The 14330-nt window shown below is 42.4% G+C and overlaps 1 long non-coding RNA gene, 4 other non-coding genes and 8 pseudogenes across 5 annotated transcripts; all 13 read left to right on the top strand.

Moving 5' to 3' along the window:
- The first annotated feature begins 1540 nt into the window (after positions 1-1540).
- LOC147263918 (uncharacterized) lies at positions 1541-2232 on the top strand. Its single transcript, XR_015112642.1, has 3 exons — positions 1541-1634; positions 1863-1976; positions 2120-2232. It is a non-coding gene; the product is annotated as an uncharacterized LOC147263918 (long non-coding RNA).
- Positions 2233-2937: 705 nt separating this feature from the next.
- LOC147263917 (5S ribosomal RNA) lies at positions 2938-3056 on the top strand. Its single transcript, XR_015115474.1, has one exon. It is a non-coding gene; the product is annotated as a 5S ribosomal RNA (ribosomal RNA).
- Positions 3057-3367: 311 nt separating this feature from the next.
- LOC147263916 (5S ribosomal RNA) lies at positions 3368-3486 on the top strand. The gene has a single exon (XR_015115566.1). It is a non-coding gene; the product is annotated as a 5S ribosomal RNA (ribosomal RNA).
- Positions 3487-3797: 311 nt separating this feature from the next.
- LOC147263915 (5S ribosomal RNA) lies at positions 3798-3916 on the top strand (annotated as a pseudogene).
- Positions 3917-4226: 310 nt separating this feature from the next.
- On the top strand, positions 4227-4345 carry LOC147263914 (5S ribosomal RNA; annotated as a pseudogene).
- A 311-nt stretch (positions 4346-4656) lies between these two features.
- On the top strand, positions 4657-4775 carry LOC147263913 (5S ribosomal RNA; annotated as a pseudogene).
- Positions 4776-5086: 311 nt separating this feature from the next.
- On the top strand, positions 5087-5195 carry LOC147263912 (5S ribosomal RNA; annotated as a pseudogene).
- A 310-nt stretch (positions 5196-5505) lies between these two features.
- LOC147263911 (5S ribosomal RNA) lies at positions 5506-5624 on the top strand. The gene has a single exon (XR_015113561.1). It is a non-coding gene; the product is annotated as a 5S ribosomal RNA (ribosomal RNA).
- A 310-nt stretch (positions 5625-5934) lies between these two features.
- On the top strand, positions 5935-6053 carry LOC147263910 (5S ribosomal RNA; annotated as a pseudogene).
- Positions 6054-6364: 311 nt separating this feature from the next.
- Positions 6365-6483, top strand: LOC147263909 (5S ribosomal RNA). Its single transcript, XR_015115565.1, has one exon. It is a non-coding gene; the product is annotated as a 5S ribosomal RNA (ribosomal RNA).
- A 311-nt stretch (positions 6484-6794) lies between these two features.
- On the top strand, positions 6795-6913 carry LOC147263908 (5S ribosomal RNA; annotated as a pseudogene).
- A 310-nt stretch (positions 6914-7223) lies between these two features.
- Positions 7224-7342, top strand: LOC147263907 (5S ribosomal RNA; annotated as a pseudogene).
- A 310-nt stretch (positions 7343-7652) lies between these two features.
- Positions 7653-7771, top strand: LOC147263906 (5S ribosomal RNA; annotated as a pseudogene).
- The last annotated feature ends 6559 nt before the right edge of the window (positions 7772-14330 follow it).

Below are 14330 nucleotides of genomic sequence, written 5' to 3'. Positions count from 1 at the left end.
TTCTCTTCTCTTTTCTCCCTGTTTTCTTGGATCTCCAACACTACATCTACATGTATATATTTGATGGCTTATAATGTCTCATTCATCTGAGTGAGTTCCAACACTCCTTTTTTAGGCGCTTCATTGGAATAAATCCTGAGAGTGTCTGCATGTTTTCCCTGTGCTGGTTCTCTCCAGGTACTCCAGCTTCCTTCCACAGTCCAAAGACATGCAAATGGAAATGCAACTCTAAATTGACCGTAGGTATGGCTGTGAGTGTGAATGGTTGTCTGTCAATATTTGTTGGCTGCGGTGGACTGCGATGGACCACTGACCTGTCCAAGGTAATGTCCCCTCTGGGATAGGCTCCAGACCCACCCAGTGACCCTTAACAGGATAAGCGGAAAAAATGGATGGGTGGATGGATGGATGGACGGATGGATGGATGGATGGATGGATTGATGGATAGATGGGTGGGTGATCACTCACAGGACTGTGAGTCTCTCACTCTGACCGCTTCATGCTATGGGACTTACACTGACGTAACCTGATTAGCTCAGTCAGTCGAGCACGAGACTCTTAGTCTCAGGGTTGTTGGTTCAAGCTCCATGTTGGGTGTTGATCTTAAACACCACTGCTTGTCCTCTCAGTTTTGAAAGCTTTGTTTGTAAATTGTCAGAAAAATCAGTGAATAAACAATACAAACTTAGGCTTTGTCAGAAATTCCATGCTTCCAAACTAACCAATATGAAAAAAACAAGAGGTGAGACTTTTTCATGCATTCGAAAAATTTGTATGCGCTTCATTGTATCCGCTTTCTATACTTCCATGCATCCCAGCTTATTTCTGTTAAGGGTTGCAGGGGGAGGCTGGAGCCTTTCCCAGTGGCTTTCAGGTGAGAGGCAAGTTTCACCCTGGACAGGTAGCCAGTCCATTGCAGACAGAATACCCACGCAGGCACGGAGAGAACATGCACACACCACACAGAAAGAACCTGTGCTCGAGCCAGGACTTGAACTTGCTTTTAGGCGACACTGTTAACCACGGTACCACCGTGCCACCCATTGACTGTAACACATTGTAAACAATATACACTCTTGTTATCATACAACACGTAGCCCTGTAAAAAAAATCAAATAAATTACATAGCATAAAAAGCATAAAAGATGTGTTAAAAAGTTCAAAAATAAATAGAGTTCATAATCGTTAAAATTGGTTATAATGTGAGCAGGTTGAAAGCATAAATATAATATGTAACATTTAAAAAGTAAAACTATTTACAGTTAAAAAATAAATTCATATAAAGGTCTTTAAGTTCTCTGAGTCTGGAAAAGATCAGTGATCTGAGAATAAGGAGAGGGGAAGAAGCCGTGTTTATATATAACCTCAATTGTTACCTGTCAATCACTTCATTCCTGTTTTATCTTTGGGTGTATTCAGACCGCAAAAGCCAATCAGAGGAAAGTTCCTGTGTAAGGGGTGGGACTAGTGGCGCAGGTTTGTGAGGTGAGTAGTTAGCGCGCATGGGGAGAGAAACAGAGGCAATGATCAGAGAGTTAAGAGGGGAGGCATCATTTGTGTGGAGAGCATTTAAGTTTATTTTGGAGGTCGACGACTGGTGGTCCTGATGTAAACTTCTGTGTGACCTTCGAGAGGTGAATATTTATGCCTGTATTTGCGCTTTATCTAACTGTTATAGTGAAAAGAGACTGGATGTGTACATGGTTAGCGACGTGCTAGCTAGGGATATCATTCCGTGCTAATGTGCATGCAAATCGTAGCTTTAGCGTTGTAATATTTTTGGAGCTAAAGTAAAGGTAATGCGAATTCGACACGAGATAATGTTTGATAATTGTGGCTAAATTAAGATAATATGCTTGAAGGAGACGGACACTGGAGAGAGAGAGACGGGTTTCCATCTGATGGCTCTGCTGTTCTGCTGTGCCCTGTCCTGCTGTGTTTTCTTCTTCGTGACTTTCGCTGTCCCGCCATTGCGTGTGAGTGTTTGGATTGTGACTGCCACCACCATTGCCATTACCATTCAGACTGTCATCCTCCATTCCCGTTCTCCCCCTTCTAATAAAACCCTGGATTTGTGAGGACTAACATACACATGCACTTGCTTTTATTGTGTGCTCAGCTGCGAGTGAAGCGGCCATTACAGTTGTGAAGCCCCGACCGCACACGAGCTTCAATAAACAGGCCTGAAACAGGTAAAAATCAAATTAAAGGTTTTTCATATGAATGTGTGTGTGCCCACAGGTAAAATATTGAGTTTTAGTTGTTGTAAATTAAAGAATACCGTTTTAGAAAGTAACTTAAGGATTCTGAAAGGGATTAAATATGATGTATATAAAAAAAAAGAAAAGGGTTATCTTTTGTAGAGGAAACTGTTTTTTCCTTACAATTGAGGTGTTAAGGATGAATTGAGGGTATTTTATGTTAAACTATCTAACTAAAAAAGATTTTTATTTTTAGTGGAACGAAAGCTCAGAACCAAGAAAGACACTGTTTGTTTTGTTTTGAAAATCCTCTTACTCATTGTTAATAATTTTGTTCATTGTATTTTTATAATACGAAAATATATTCAATTTTTATTTCATCCATCTCCGTGAACAAGTACCTGTGAAGGATCAATTTGAAATTCTTTTGACTTCAGCTTGAGGAAAGGGCAGCTTTGAGTCTTTGGGGACCAGCATGAGCGACCTTCCCTCACACATCTTTTCTTGAAGCGCCTTTCTGCAGCTTTGAAATGGAATGTCATGCAGCGTGTAATTTGAAGTAGACAGATGGCAGATGCAGTACTTTTCTCCAGATGACATCAACATTCTTTTCTTTGTATTGACAGGACACCTATTTGGCATGTGAAAAGACCGTGAGGCTTTTGCACATCACTTTTTTTCTGAGGTTGTAAAGTGAGTGAAATGGATATAGAGCCCATGTGTGTCAGAGTCAAGGGCTTACGGTCATACCACTCTGAACACGCCCGATCTCGTCTGATCTCGGAAGCTAAGCAGGGTCGGGCCTGGTTAGTACTTGGATGGGAGACCGCCTGGGAATACCAGGTGCTGTAAGCTTTTTTGTTTCTTTGTGAGGAAAGGGCAGCTTTGAGACTTTGGGGACCAGCATGAGCGAGCTTCCATCACACACCTTTTCTTGAAGTGCCTTTCTGCAGCTTTGAAATGGAATGTCATGCAGCGTGTAATTTGAAGTAGACAGATTGCAGATGCAGTACTTTTCTCTCGATGACATTAATATTCTTTTCGTTGTATTGACAGGACACCTATTTGGCGTGTGAAAAGACCCTGAGGCTTTTGCGCATCACTTTTTTTCTGAGGTTGTAAAGTGAGTGAAATGGATATAGAGCCCATGTGTTTCAGAGTCAAGGGCTTACGGCCATACCACTCTGAACATGCCCGATCTCGTCTGATCTCGGAAGCTAAGCAGGGTCGGGCCTGGTTAGTACTTGGATGGGAGACCGCCTGGGAATACCAGGTGCTGTAAGCTTTTTTGTTTCATTGTGAGGAAAGGGCAGCTTTGAGTCTTTGGGGACCAGCATGAGCGAGCTTCCCTCACACACCTTTTCTTGAAGCGCCTTTCTGCAGCTTTGAAATTGAATTTCATGCAGTGTGTAATTTGAAGTAGACAGATGGCAGATGCAGTACTTTTCTCTGGATGACATCAACATTCTTTTCGTTGTATTGACAGGACACCTATTTGGCGTGTGAAAAGACCCTGAGGCTGTTGCACATCACTTATTTTCTGAGGTTGTAAAGTGAATGAAAAGGATATAGAGCCCATGTGTGTCAGAGTCAAGGGCTTACGGCCATACCACTCTGAACACGCCCGATGTCGTCTGATCTTGGAAGCTAAGAAGGGTCGGGCCTGGTTAGTACTTGGATGGGAGACCGCCTGGGAATACCATGTGCTGTAAGCTTTTTTGTTTCATTGTGAGGAAAGGACAGCTTTGAGTCTTTGGGGACCAGCATGAGCGACCTACCCTCACACACCTTTTCTTGAAGCGCCCTCCGCAGCTTCGGAATGGAATGTCATGAAGTGTGTAATTTGAAGTAGACGGATGGCAGATGCAGTACTTTTCTCTCAATGAAATCAACATTCTTTTCGTTGTATTGACAGGACACCTATTTGGCGTGTGAAAAGACCGTGAGTCTGTTGCACATCACTTTTTTTCTGAGGTTGTAAAGTGAGTGAAATGGATATAGAGCCCATGTGTGTCAGAGTCAAGGGCTTCCGGCCATACCACTCTGAACACGCCCGATCTCGTCTGACCTCGGAAGCTAAGTAGGGTCGGGCCTGGTAAATACTTGGATGGGAGACTGCCTGGGAATACCAGGTGCTGTAAGGTTTTTTTTTTCTTTGTGAGGAAAGGGCAGCTTTGAGTCTTTGGGGACCAGCATGAGCGAGCTTCCCTTACACACCTTTTCTTGAAGCGCCCTCCGCAGCTTTGGAATGGAATTTCATGCAGTGTGTAATTTGAAGTAGACAGATGGCAGATGCAGTACTTTTCTCTCAATGAAATCAACATTCTTTTCGTTGTATTGACAGGACACCTATTTGGCGTGTGAAAAGACCGTGAGGCTGTTGCGCATCACTTTTTTTTCTGAGGTTGTAAAGTGAGTGAAATGAATATAGAGCCCATGTGTGTCAGAGTCAAGGGCTTCCGGCCATACCACTCTGAACACGCCCGATCTCGTCTGACCTCGGAAGCTAAGTAGGGTCGGGCCTGGTAAATACTTGGATGGGAGACTGCCTGGGAATACCAGGTGCTGTAAGGTTTTTTTTTTCTTTGTGAGGAAAGGGCAGCTTTGAGTCTTTGGGGACCAGCATGAGCGAGCTTCCCTTACACACCTTTTCTTGAAGCGCCCTCCGCAGCTTTGGAATGGAATTTCATGCAGTGTGTAATTTGAAGTAGACAGATGGCAGATGCAGTACTTTTCTCTCAATGAAATCAACATTCTTTTCGTTGTATTGACAGGACACCTATTTGGCGTGTGAAAAGACCGTGAGGCTGTTGCGCATCACTTTTTTTTCTGAGGTTGTAAAGTGAGTGAAATGAATATAGAGCCCATGTGTGTCAGAGTCAAGGGCTTACGGCCATACCACTCTGAACACGCCTGATCTCGGAAGCTAAGCAGGGTCGGGCCTGGTTAGTACTTGGATGGGAGACCGCCTGGGAATACCAGGTGCTGTAAGCTTTTTTGTTTCTTTGTGAGGAAAGGGCAGCTTTGAGTCTTTGGGGACCAGCATGAGCGAGCTTCCCTCACACACCTTTTCTTGAAGCGCCCTCCGCAGCTTTGGAATGGAATGTCATGAAGTGTGTAATTTGAAGTAGACAGATGGCAGATGCAATACTTTTCTCTCAATGAAATCAACATTCTTTTCGTTGTATTGACAGGACACCTATTTGGCGTGTGAAAAGACCGTGAGGCTGTTGCACATCACTTTTTTTCTGAGGTTGTAAAGTGAGTGAAATGGATATAGAGCCCATGTGTGTCAGAGTCAAGGGCTTACGGCCATACCACTCTGAACACGCCCGATGTCGTCTGATCTCGGAAGCTAAGCAGGGTCGGGCCTGGTTAGTACTTGGATGGGAGACCGCCTGGGAATACCAGGTGCTGTAAGCTTTTTTGTTTCTTTGTGAGGAAAGGGCAGCTTTGAGTCTTTGGGGATCAGCTTGAGCGACCTTCCCTCACACACCTTTTCTTGAAGCGCCCTCTGCAGCTTTGGAATTGAATTTCATGCAGTGTGTAATTTGAAGTAGACAGATGGCAGATGCAGTACTTTTCTCTAGATGATATCAACATTCTTTTCGTTGTAATGACAGGACACCTATTTGGCGTGTGAAAAGACCGTGAGGCTGTTGCACATCACTTATTTTCTGAGGTTGGAAAGTGAATGAAAAGGATATAGAGCCCATGTGTGTCAGAGTCAGGGGCTTATGGCCATACCACTCTGAACACGCCCGATGTCGTCTGATCTTGGAAGCTTAGCATGGTCGGGCCTGGTTAGTACTTGGATGGGAGACCGCCTGGGAATACCAGGTGCTGTAAGCTTTTTTGTTTCTTTGTGAGGAAAGGGCAGCTTTGAGTCTTTGGGGACCAGCATGAGCGACCTTCCCTCACACACCTTTTCTTGAAGTGCCTTTCTGCAGCTTTGAAATGGAATGTCATGCAGCGTGTAATTTGAAGTAGACAGATTGCAGATGCAGTACTTTTCTCTCGATGACATTAATATTCTTTTCGTTGTATTGACAGGACACCTATTTGGCGTGTGAAAAGACCCTGAGGCTTTTGCGCATCACTTTTTTTCTGAGGTTGTAAAGTGAGTGAAATGGATATAGAGCCCATGTGTTTCAGAGTCAAGGGCTTACGGCCATACCACTCTGAACATGCCCGATCTCGTCTGATCTCGGAAGCTAAGCAGGGTCGGGCCTGGTTAGTACTTGGATGGGAGACCGCCTGGGAATACCAGGTGCTGTAAGCTTTTTTGTTTCATTGTGAGGAAAGGGCAGCTTTGAGTCTTTGGGGACCAGCATGAGCGAGCTTCCCTCACACACCTTTTCTTGAAGCGCCTTTCTGCAGCTTTGAAATTGAATTTCATGCAGTGTGTAATTTGAAGTAGACAGATGGCAGATGCAGTACTTTTCTCTGGATGACATCAACATTCTTTTCGTTGTATTGACAGGACACCTATTTGGCGTGTGAAAAGACCGTGAGGCTGTTGCACATCACTTATTTTCTGAGGTTGTAAAGTGAATGAAAAGGATATAGAGCCCATGTGTGTCAGAGTCAAGGGCTTACGGCCATACCACTCTGAACACGCCCGATGTCGTCTGATCTTGGAAGCTAAGAAGGGTCGGGCCTGGTTAGTACTTGGATGGGAGACCGCCTGGGAATACCATGTGCTGTAAGCTTTTTTGTTTCATTGTGAGGAAAGGACAGCTTTGAGTCTTTGGGGACCAGCATGAGCGACCTACCCTCACACACCTTTTCTTGAAGCGCCCTCCGCAGCTTCGGAATGGAATGTCATGAAGTGTGTAATTTGAAGTAGACGGATGGCAGATGCAGTACTTTTCTCTCAATGAAATCAACATTCTTTTCGTTGTATTGACAGGACACCTATTTGGCGTGTGAAAAGACCGTGAGTCTGTTGCACATCACTTTTTTTCTGAGGTTGTAAAGTGAGTGAAATGGATATAGAGCCCATGTGTGTCAGAGTCAAGGGCTTCCGGCCATACCACTCTGAACACGCCCGATCTCGTCTGACCTCGGAAGCTAAGTAGGGTCGGGCCTGGTAAATACTTGGATGGGAGACTGCCTGGGAATACCAGGTGCTGTAAGGTTTTTTTTTTCTTTGTGAGGAAAGGGCAGCTTTGAGTCTTTGGGGACCAGCATGAGCGAGCTTCCCTTACACACCTTTTCTTGAAGCGCCCTCTGCAGCTTTGGAATTGAATTTCATGCAGTGTGTAATTTGAAGTAGACAGATGGCAGATGCAGTACTTTTCTCTAGATGATATCAACATTCTTTTCGTTGTAATGACAGGACACCTATTTGGCGTGTGAAAAGACCGTGAGGCTGTTGCACATCACTTATTTTCTGAGGTTGTAAAGTGAATGAAAAGGATATAGAGCCCATGTGTGTCAGAGTCAAGGGCTTATGGCCATACCACTCTGAACACGCCCGATGTCGTCTGATCTTGGAAGCTTAGCATGGTCGGGCCTGGTTAGTACTTGGATGGGAGACCGCCTGGGAATACCAGGTGCTGTAAGCTTTTTTGGTTCTTTGTGAGGAAAGGGCAGCTTTGAGTCTTTGGGGACCAGCATGAGCGACCTTCCCTCACACACCTTTTCTTGAAGCGCCCTCCGCAGCTTTGGAATTGAATTTCATGCAGTGTGTAATTTGAAGTAGACAGATGGCAGATGCAGTACTTTTCTCTGGATGACATCAACATTCTTTTCTTTGTATTGACAGGACACCTATTTGGCGTGTGAAAAGACCTTGAGGCTTTTGCGCATCACTTTTTTTCTGAGGTTGTAAAGTGAGTGAAATGGATATAGAGCCCATGTGTGTCAGAGTCAAGGGCTTACGGCCATACCACTCTGAACACGCATGCGCCAATCAGACGGAACGCTGACAGCACGACACACGGAGGTCGCGGACTCCGCTTTTCCCATTTCTTTCGTTTTTTTTCAGCCTTTTTCATTGTTCTTCCTTTTTTTCCGTGCATTTTTGGTTCGTTTTTAGAGTGAACATTTTTTCCCCCCGACAGTTTTTATACTGATCGGGGGAGGTCAATTTGAGTTTTTTTTTCCTAATGGAAAACTTTCGGACGGACCAAATGGATTTGAACTCTGCAAACGGATTTCAGATTACGAGCATGGAAAACGGACTTGACATAAACGCACAAACAGGTGAAGAAAATGAAAAATGGTTGCTTGTTAAAAGAAACAATCAGAAACGAAACATGAAGAAGTCGGAAGGAAAACTGCCGGAGGGAAATGCGAGAGCGGCTTCCGCAGCGACAGCGGGGGAAAGACGGCGAGCAGCGGCTGATTCAGAGGAGATGTGTGGAAGGTGCGCTTGAGCCGGTCCACAGGCAACGAGAGCTGGTGGCCTGAAGAACAGAGCTGAAGACGTGGTTCTGAGAAGACCTGGGCAGCGAGGAGCTACTGGAGAGGCGACGGAGAGTGAGAGAGAATTGGTGGCGGAAAGAGATGCGGCGTCTGGTGGGGAAAGGCAGCTGCAGCAGCGACATGGAGCGGCGAAATCTGCGGGTGGCGACCACAAGTATGACAGAGAACTGACAGTCAGTGTCGAGGTAACTGGGCAGGATGAAGTCCCAGTTCTCGAATTAATGAGATGCATAAGAGCACTGTGTGGAGGTTTAATAGCCTGTAGGGCGACAGGGCCGCAGAAATATGAAATTACCATGTCACACATCAAAGGGAAAGAGAGAATCCTAGATGGTTTCAAAATTGGGGACAACACAGTGCATGTCAAAGATCTGTGTAATGATGAACTCATGGTTTCTTTTTTAAGCTTACCAGCTTACATCAGAGATGAGGAAATTTTACAAAAGCTAGAAGGGTGGGGAGTCTCAGCTGCATCAACTATAAGGAGGAGGATGTGGCCGGGTACGCAAATTGCTGATGGGACGCGGTTTCTCAAAGTAAAATTTACAGACAAGGTCCAATCTCTGCCTTATTCAGCACGGTTTGACACAGCAATAGGACCGGAATATTTCAGGGTCATACATGATAGGCAGGCTAGGGTGTGTAGGATGTGCCTCCAGCCGGGGCACATCCTAAGGGACTGTCCTGAGTTCTCCTGCCATAAGTGTGGTGTCCAGGGGCATTATGCAAGGGAGTGCAACAGGAAACCTAATAAGATACAGAAATGTGAGGTGTGTTGGAACAAAATTGATGAATGTAATTGTAATTATAGTGATGAGGATATTGTGGTGGAATCTGGATCTGAGGAGCTGTACAGTGAGATGGAAGGTTTAAGTGAGGGAGGAACGGAGGATGAGGAGGAAGATGACGAGGTGGGTAGTGGCGCCGCCAAGCAGGCTGCCGGTGAGGGTTACGCCCTTCAGAGAACCCAGAGCCCTCCTAAAGTGGTGCAGAGCCCAGGCACAAGGCTTGGTTCAAGTCTGAATGACATGAGCACTGACTCAGGCCCACAGCAGAGAGGAAAGGATGGAGGAGGAAACGGGTCCGAAAAGGAGCCGGAGCCTTCTCAACTCCTGGAATCAATGGAGGTGGGGGATACCCCAGGAGAATTGCAGCCGGCGGCAGCCACATCCACCAGGGTACCTGCCTTAAATGTGCCCTCCACCTTCCCTCCTCAGAGTAGATCAAACAGTGACTCGGAAATGGACTTTGCCACAATAAAAAATATTCGGAAAAAGCACACCTCAATAAAAGATGCTGCGATGAAGAAAAAACAGAAGAAAGAAGGAGGGAGAGGTAAAAAATCTTGAGGGAAAATTGGCTGTTTAAAGGTTTTTTTGGTCTGACCATGTTTCTGCTGCACTCCCTTAATGTCAATGGACTCCGCACTTATGGCAGGATGACCGCCATTTTACTTAAAAGCAAGTGTGACATTCTCTGCTTACAGGAGACAAGGTGGGAAGGGGATAGCGTGGCGGCAGCAAGCAAAATGTGGGAAGGAGATGTCTTTTTTAGCAACGGCACAAGTAAATCTTGTGGCGTAGCTATTTTAGTAAAAAAGACTATAATTACCAATAGCAAGTTAATATATCATGACAAGAAAGGTAGAATACTTATTATAGATGTTTGCATAAACAATAGAACATACAGAATTGTTAACATATATGCCAGTAACTGTGAAAAGGAAAGGAAAATGTTTCTAAATAGTATAAGCAGATGGATAGATCATAGAACCATAATAATAGGAGATTTCAATATCGCATTAACTAAGGATGATATATCAATTAACAATGTATACAAGAATGACACAAGCAGAACTGAGCTATATAATTTAATGAATATTCACAATTTGACAGATGTATGGAGAATTCACAACCCATTCAAGAAAGAGTACTCCAGAAGACAGGTTGTGCAGGGAAAAATGAAACAAGCCAGAATAGATTTATGTCTAGCGGCCCCTGAAGCAACAAAACAGATCAATAAAATACAATATAATTATAACGCATGGAGTGATCACGCAACAATTGAGTGTTACTTGGGTGCTGCAGGAGGTTTCAGGGGGGGAGGTACCTGGTGCCTCAACTCCAGCCTCCTGGCAGATTCAACTTACGTTAAAAAAATCACAAAACTGCTTGATTATGCAAAAATTGAAATGAAAATAGAAAATAATTTTATAGAAAAGTGGGAAATTCTAAAGCAAAGAATTAAAAGAAATAGTATAAATTATAGTAAAGAGAAAAAGTGGAGAGAGGAGCTGGAAGAAAATCGACTAAGAAAATTAATCAATCATGAAATAGCATTATTTGATAAAGAACCGAACAGAAACACAGAAAACTATGAATTATATAAAGCAAAACTAGGAAACATAGAAAAAATAAAATGCAGAGGTGCAATGATAAGAAGCAGAGTTAAAAATTTAGTAGAAGGAGAAAAATGCACCGCATATTTTTTGGGGCTCGAAAAGCAAAAACAAAACAAAACTATAATAGAAAAAATCAACGATATAACTGGAAAAGAATATGACGATCAAGAAAATATACTAAGAGTAACTACAGAGTTTTATAAAGAATTATTTGATAATGGATATAGCAATAGCGAAGAGGTAGACAAGTTGTTATCAAATATCCAAACTAGTATTTCAGTGGAGGATAAGGAATGGTCTGATGCACAAATTACTATTAATGAGATAAAGACGGCAATAGATAGCTTAAATAAAAACAAAAGTCCAGGGGTAGATGGTTTAACAGCAGAATTTTATATTTGTTTCAAAGAGCAGATAGCTCCCCTGTTGCTGTCATTGTACCACTCAATGGAACGGGAACAGAGAACATCCAATACATTCACTGCAGGAATAATTTCACTTATCTACAAAAATAAAGGTTCAAAACAGGATATAACAAACTATAGACCAATAAGTTTACTCAATACAGATTACAAGATACTGACCAAAACACTGGCAAACAGGCTTAAACTTACAATAGGAACCATTATTGGTAATACACAGGCATACGGCATACCAGATAGAGACATCATAGATACGATCCTTACAATAAAGGATACCGTCAGGACAATGGCAGCACAGGGGGGGTATCTGCTCGGAATTGATTTGGAGAAAGCGTTCGACAGAGTAGAACATCTTTTCTTATATAAAACTTTAAAAAGATTTGGATACGGTGAAGGCTTTATTAGATGGATTAAATTATTATACGATAACGCATACAGTCAAATAAAGATAAATGGACAACTAACAGCAAAGATCAAATTAAAAAGATCGGTAAGGCAAGGATGCCCGCTTTCGGCTCTTTTATACAGTATTGTTGCTGAGCCACTAGCTTTAAATATAATGAATGATAAGAATATTATAGGTATAAAAACATATAGAGACAAAGTCGTTAAAATAGCACAATTTGCGGATGATATCAATATAATGTTTAAAAATGAAGAAAATTTAAATTATATTATAAAACATCTAGAAAGATATGAAAAAGCATCAGGAGCTAAGGTTAACAGAAATAAGTCAGAAATGATGGAATTCGGTAAAAATAGTTTAAAAAATAATTGGGGTTTTAGCACTAAACAATACAGGAAAATACTGGGTGTATACATTGATAAAAATGAAGGGGAAGCCAGGGACTTAGGGTGAGGAGAGAACTTGTAAAAAAGGTAGAAAATACACTTAATTTATGGAGAAGTAGGGGTTTAAGCCTGAGAGGAAAGGTAATTGTCATCAATGCCTTAATACTGTCAAAAATTAATCATGTTTTGGGGGCCTGTGAGCTACCGCAGTGGGCACTAAATTCGCTCAATGAAGCGATCTCCTCCTTCCTTTGGAGGGGAAAGGGAAATTCGATCGCTCATCGGGTGATAATTGCTAATAAAAGGGAGGGGGGATTAGGACTAATTGACATCAGTGCAAAAAAAGATGCACTCAGGGCCAAATTAGTTAGAAATTTTCTCGATTGGAACAGGCAGTACCCCTGGGAGGACACAATGGCGGGCTACCTGGCTGAGTACGGGGAGGGGGAGAAACTCCCTCTTTATCACCTCCTTCCTGGGAAAAGCCATGGCTCGCTACCGATGTTCTACCAGGAGGTGCTAGAGGCATGGGGCAAATTCCTGCCCCACCTCAGGCCTAAGTGCAGTCAGAAAAGTCATGTGCTGCAGTTACCTTTTCTCGAAAGCACCTTTTTCAAACACAATGGTAGGACACTTAAATGCAGGGCACTTCAGCAACATAATATAACAAGGGTCGGTCAAGTGGTGGGGGAAAGGGGTCTGTTCAGTCTCAGGAAAGTCACAACCCAACTCAAAAAAACAGGGACACCGTGCAGAAAGGATTACCTAAATGGACTAGGTAACAAAATCAACAGAAACATAACCTCACTGTGGAGAAACTTAATCATCACGGACAAATCGAGAGCAGACCCCGAACTCCCACCGCTTGAGCTTGTCACACAGTACACAGGGAAAGAGCTGTCACAGGTGAAAACAAAGGACTGGTACACCATAGGGATTAACTCAATTAAACGCACTCCAAAAGCAGAAAAACACTGGGCACAATTATTCAAGGGAATACCGATAGGAAAAATCTGGCAAAACCTTAACATACCTTACATGGACAGCAATACTTTCAAGCTAGAATTCAATATTAGACACAGGAGAATTTTCACAGGAATCAAATTACACCAGATTAATAAGGAAAACTACAGTAGGACATGCCAAATCTGCAATAAAGAACCGGAAGACCAGGAGCATCTATTCATCAACTGCAAGGAATCGGATAAATTCAGGAATTTCATAAGGATGCTACTGCAAGAGCACTGCAATTTCAGTTTGACAGATGAAACACTATGGACATGGACTCTTCTCTTTGGTACAACACTGAAACAAAAGGATCAGAACAGGACTCTCATAAATACCATACTCACTTTTGCAAAAAAATCAATATGGACAACTAGAAACTACGCTCTCTATGAAAAGAAGAAAATAAACATATTTGGGGTTTTTTACACAACACTCTTGACGCACCTACAAATCTTACATGACATGGACAAGGATATTTTTGAAAACACTTTCTGCAGGAAAAACACATTTTTCAACATAGCAAATGGCAAAATTGAAATCAACAAGATTGACAATGGTATGTTTTCTCTTCAAATTCCCAGCTAAGTAGTCTCTTTTTTTATCAAGCAAAGTATTTTTCAAATTTAATAAAGGGGTGAGCAAATTGGGTGGTTTATGTTTTTGGTGTGTTTAACATTTCATTTTGATAAAATTTCATTTAAAAAAAAAATAAAATTTGTGTGTGTGACACTTCACGACAGGAATTTGTTCTTTTTAGTCCCATGAGTTTTTTTTGTCTCTCTTTAATTTTTATTTATCTTTTTTTGGAATAACCTGCATTGCTCCAGTGGCTGTAGGCACATAGTGTTGGTTTATTTGTCTAAATTTAACTTAATTTAAAAAAAAACAAAAAAAAAAAAACAAAAAAAAAACTCTGATGGTGTTTTCATCAAGTTCGAGGTGTATCAAGGGTGGGGGTTTTTTTTTGGTAAGATTTCTTTCCTGAAGGAATTTATTTTTTATATAATTGTTAAATTTTGTCATGTAAATAAGAATGTACAGTTGGTAAAAATGTATGATGTATTTTTGATAATA

This window comes from Aulostomus chinensis, chromosome 4 (assembly GCF_037954235.1).
Source record: "Aulostomus chinensis isolate RoL2024-O1b breed Wild chromosome 4, RoL_Achi_v1.0, whole genome shotgun sequence".
In the NCBI taxonomy this organism is placed as follows: Eukaryota; Metazoa; Chordata; class Actinopteri; order Syngnathiformes; family Aulostomidae; genus Aulostomus; species Aulostomus chinensis.
The sequence above is the reverse complement of the archived record's forward strand: the minus strand, read 5'-3'. Positions and strand labels throughout refer to the sequence as shown.